This window comes from Triticum dicoccoides, chromosome 5A (assembly GCF_002162155.2).
Source record: "Triticum dicoccoides isolate Atlit2015 ecotype Zavitan chromosome 5A, WEW_v2.0, whole genome shotgun sequence".
Classification (NCBI taxonomy): domain Eukaryota; kingdom Viridiplantae; phylum Streptophyta; class Magnoliopsida; order Poales; family Poaceae; genus Triticum; species Triticum dicoccoides.
Window position 1 is genome coordinate 335455233 of NC_041388.1, and position 5531 is coordinate 335460763.

At 44.8% G+C, this 5531-nt stretch overlaps 1 non-coding gene across 1 annotated transcript; it reads left to right on the top strand.

Moving 5' to 3' along the window:
- Positions 1-5180: 5180 nt before the first annotated feature.
- Positions 5181-5253, top strand: TRNAF-GAA. The gene has a single exon. It is a non-coding gene; the product is annotated as a tRNA-Phe (tRNA).
- The last annotated feature ends 278 nt before the right edge of the window (positions 5254-5531 follow it).

Genomic DNA, 5531 nt, shown 5'->3' on the forward strand with positions numbered 1-5531 from the left:
TCATATGAAGTGGGATATTTTTCCATATGAACCATTTCTGTGTTATAAACTTCAAAGTCAATAGAAATAGCTGACTTTTTCTTGGTCTTGTAGACCTTCTAAGGGCCTCACTTTCTGGCACATTCTGTGCCTCAACTTCTAGCACTTCTTCTAAAATTTGTTGTTGCACCTCCCTTTCATGCTCAACAACGGGTTCAGTCGGCTCCTAACGGACAGGTTCCGGGTCTACTCCCATAGTTGTCATGGATAGTGTTGCAATTGGTAGTGAGAAAAATGGCTCCTGAATCATCGGATTAGGTGCATGCACCCACTTCTCCTCAAGATCAATTTTCCGAGCTACCAAGCTCCCCCTCATCATTTCATCCTCTAAGAAGACTGCATGTCTTGTTTCTACAAACTTTGTATATCTGTCTGGGTAGTAGAAACGAAAACCTTTTGATCTATCTGGATAGCCAATGAAGCGGCAACTTACTGTTTTGGGATGTAACTTTGCAATGTTTGGGTTAAACAGTTTGGCCTCAGTAGGGCACCCCCACACCCTGAAATGTTGTAGGGAGGGCATCCTTCCTGTCCATAGCTCGTACGGTGTTTTGGGCACCGACTTGCTTGGTACTCTATTGAGAATGTGAATGGCGGTTTTAAGCGCCTCCATCCATAATCCCAATGGCAAGTTGGAATAACTCATCATGCTGCGCACCATATCCATAAGTGTACGGTTGCGCCTTTCAGCTACTCCATTTTGCTGAGGCTCGCCCGACACTGAATACTGGGCTACTATGCTAGTCTCTTGCAAGAACTTCGCAAAAGGTCCAGGGACTTGGCCATATGGAGTGTGCCAACCGTAGTACTCTCCCCCACGGTCGGACCTTACTATCTTTATTCTTTTATCATGTTGATTTTCAACTTCAGCTTTGAATATTTTAAATTTATCCAACGCTTCAGATCTTTCTTTGATTGGATAAATATAACCATAGCGAGAGTAATCATTTGTGAATGTTATGAACGAGTCATATCCATCCACACTTTTCACAGGAAATGGTCCACAAATGTCAGTGTGGATGATTTCTAGTGTGCTTGTGCTATGGATTGCACCTTTTTTTGATTTGTTTTATATACTTTCCTTTAATGCAATCTACGCATTGTTCTAAGTCTGAGAATTCTAACGGAGGAAGAATTTCACTTTTGACTAACCTTTCTATTCTCCCCTTCGAAATATGGCCCAAGCGACAGTGCCATAATTTCGATGAGTCAAATGTTCTCTTTCTTTTCTTTTGTTCTTTATTCGACACAGAAACATGTACTTTCACATTGCGAACGGAATAAACTTTTTCACGAAGTGATAACAAATAAAGCTCATCATGTAGTAAAGCATCACCCACATAAGCATTATTATACCATATGGCACACTTGCCGTGTCGAAAATAACACTCATAATTTTCTTTGTCCAAACATGAAACACTAATTAAGTTTCTATTACATGAAGGAACATAAAGAAAATCTCTAATTAGAAGCTTGAATCCATCAGCTAACTCCAAGGAGATGTCGCCGACAACTTCAACTTCCGCTTGAATTCCATTTGCTACTTCAATTCCTCTTTCTCTTCTTAGCGTAGTCCGGGTCGAATGGAATCCCTTGCTTTGCGATTAAGGACTTCAGCCAAACAGGGCAGTCTTTCTTGTAATGCCCGGTCTTCTTACAGTGGAGACAAGTGTCTTTATCCACTGGGAAAGGCTGTTGCTGAAGCTGATGCTGATAGGGAGCTTTTCCTTGGGGCTTTGAAGGAGAACTTTTGTTGTTTTGATTGTAATTCTTTTTCTTTTGATCCTTCACATAGTTGAGTGAACCACCATGTGAGGCTTTGAGTCCGTCCTCTTCTTGGACACACATTGCTATTGTCTTTTCAATGTCCCATATTCCAGGTGACATAGTGTAGTTCACAACAAAAGTTTCAAACTCCTTTGGCAGTGAAGCCATGACCAGGTGGACCAGGAGCTTTGGTTTGATCTCCAAATCCTCATCCATGGTCTTTAGCTTTGCTGCCATATTGCTCATCCTAAGGATGTGCTCTCTTATTCCATGACTACAACCTGTGTAGCGTTCTGTCACCAGTTGTTCTAACACCTGGGTGGCATATATCTTTGAAGAGCCAGTGAACTGACTCTTTATCTTTGTAAGCAACTCCCCTGCGGAAGTGCACTCTGCAATGGAGCCCACAATGATGCTCTCACTTGTATTCTTTATAAATGCCATGCACTTTTTGTTTGCATTGGTCCACTTTTGGTTTTCTATGATGTATGACATCTCCAAAGGAGCATAATCTCCCCTCTTTTTAGCCCACGTAGCATCATCATCAGTGGCCTTTCTTACTGGTTCTGTAGGTCTGACCGGCTGTGGTTCATCCAGAACCCAGTCCAGATCAGCACAGACAAATGCCAGTTCAACTTTCTTCCTCCACTCAGTGTGATTGTCACCTCTGAGTGTCGGAACATCTTTTAGGCAACTCATCAAGTGAAAGCCTCCTGAAATCACAATTTAAGTGACATCAGTATAACAATCATATGCATTAATCTAATGTTGGTCAAAATAAACATACAATTGTCTATGCAATTAAATCTATATTATCGTTGGGCAAAATATTAGAAATAAATGCACCTTTAAATTTCAAAAATAAAACATGATCGTGTTATTAATAATATTGGTCATAAAACTAACATATTCATATTCATTCTAATAATCACTTTAACATGCTCTTAAAAACATAATTATATCTAAACTTTTATTTTCTTTGTAAAAGAGCACTATTAATTACTTATGCAGCGGAAAAACATGAATAAAAATCATGAACTTTTTATTATTTATAGAAACTTTTCTTTGACCAAATAAAAATTCATGAACTTTATTATTTTCTTTTTAAAATTCATGAACATTTCATTTTCTGGTTACTTTTATATTTTCTAAAACAAAAATAGCAACAGTGAAGCCTAGCACACGCGGCCCACAGCGGAAAAGGAACGGCCCACGGCCTGTCTACTACGCACCGCGGCGCGGCAGCCGGCCTGGGCGGCCCGCAGCTGCAATTTCAGCCCAGCATGCAGCTGCGCCCGCCTCTACTTTTGGCCCGGCAGCCTAGCGGGTTCTAGGGTTTACTTGTGGCCGTTGGATCAGATCCAACGGTCCAGCGCGCGGATCGTTGGATCAAGACCAGCTAGTGACGCAACCACGACGAAACCCTCGCTCCTTTCCCCCTGCTCGCCGCTCTCATTGTCTCTCGTGCCTGGAGCGAGTGCGGCCACCAACGGCAGGCAGTCCGGCCGCCGGCGACGGGGTCGAAGACCACCGCGCCGCACGTGCCTCATGCTCGCTTCTCTTTCATCCCGTTCCCCCTCTCTTTTCTTCTTATTTCTTCCTGTTGCAGAGTGGGCAGGGCCCGTGATCCAATCTTTCCCCGCAGCGGTAGTCGACGGGGCGGCTCTGCGAGCTGGCGACAGTTGCCGATGGCCCGTCTGTGCCACGTGCCGCACTCTCCTCCCCCGCGAACTTTCTCCACCACTAGCGCCTCCTCTGTCCGATGCGGACGACAATTGTGGCGGAGCTTTCGGACGGCGGCGCCGTGGCCTTCCCCCTCGCCCGCTGCGCGTCCACCTCTCGGTGAGCGCGTCGCCGTCGAGCGGTTTGGTCGCGGTGCCCTTTGCCCCTCATGGGGTGGTGTTCTTCTTCCCCGCACCTCAGCTTGCCGATGCGTGTGGGGATCAAGAGGAACGGCGCGGCCGGAGCGGCGGCGCAACTTTTTTTTTTGAGATTTCTTTGCCCTGTCTATGGTTCTTGGGGGAGGGGATTTCTTTCTGTGATTTCTTTTCTACCGAAGATCTTAGCCTTGCATGGCTCTAATACCATTGTTAGATCCTTTGGATCGGATAGGTTAGATCATTCCGGTGAACCTACCTTCTGCTTGTCCAGATGAACTCGATCCAGCGCCGGCCATGGTGAAGTAGGGGCCGGTGATGGCAGAGAGATGGCGGCGGTGGTGTGCTTCCCGTGAGCACCGCGCTAAGCCTAGATCGGTAGGGATTGTAGGTGGGGATTGTGGCAGCGATTAACCTCGTAAGTCGTGCCCCACCCCCACCTGGTTTGGTTGGACGCCCCCGATCAGGGCACGAGTCAGGGGCCCGTCCGACCCGTTGGGTTCGAGAGAGATCAACCTAACACAGACTTGTTTCACATGGTGTTGTTTGGTTTAGGCCAGGGTTATGCTCTTATTTGGACCACCACATGCAGAAGCAGGTGTCATTTTGTAATGGAAGTAAGTTGTCTTCTTTGAATACTAGTGTATGTGAGTGAGTGCTAAAGGGATTTGAAATGTGACTTGTTCTTGACATAAATGCCATTTTCGTCTCCATTGGAGACTGATGGATTCTATTCTCTTCCTCATCAACTTGGGTGAAGCTTTTTTTAAGGAGGGTCAGGCCCGGCCTCTGCATCAGAATGATGCATGCAGCCATACTATTCTTCCTCATCAACTTGTGTGAAGCAGACCATACCATTCGCGAAGAAGGAAACTGCGGCATCCTTTGTGGACTTAACTCTTTAGAGATTCTGGTATACTCCTATTTGAAGATGAATTCTGGTACTAGGATCTAGTTTGAAGAATTTTTCTACTCCCTCTGATCTAAAATTGTACTAGAGCTGCGACAATTAATTTGGATTGGAGGGGGTATTACCTTTTGTGAGCTTAAAGTGACTCTACTACTTCTTCATAGCCATCAAACTAACTTTTAATCTCAAGAATCAGTGCTGACGGAAGTACACGGGCCATTGCTTTAAGTGCGCAATCCCATGGGGTGGTGATTGGAAAGTGAAAGGCTATGGGGACAGGAAATTCTTAGCTCAATTCCCATCTCTCGCTACGCTTAGCAAAATGACTGAATATCCTTAGTTTGGTCTGAAGGGAACCAATGTGAGTGTGAAGGTTGTTGAGTGGAATTCGGCTTCTATGGCTAAGTTTAAATTGTTCTGTGTGTGGGTAAGAATTTACGGGATACCGGAATCTCTGCTGCATAGGGACGGTTTTGAGGAAATTGCATCTTTGCTGAGCACTGTGCAGGATGTAGACATATAAGAGTACAGAAAGTCGGACTGGTGTGATGAGTTTTAAGATGTTTATGAGATGAAAATTTCACATAGCGGGGATAGCTCAGTTGGGAGAGCGTCAGACTGAAGATCTGAAGGTCGCGTGTTCGATCCACGCTCACCGCAATCCAACTTCTTTTGCTTACGGCCTAATCTTTTCTTCAGGCAGGTTCAGTAGCACTATTTGCTAAGCGAGGGAGCTAAACTAGCTTAAACTTTTAACAGTGGCCGTATTTAATTTGTCTTTTTTCACCTGCTGCCTTGTCGGACATTGTACTATCACTTCTCAATCTGCATGCATATCAAAGGTAGTTTTTTATATTGTACAACATGATACAAAACAATGTCAAAGGTTGTGCTTGCCAGTTTAACTATGTCGAATTGCACGGATGAACAGAGACCGT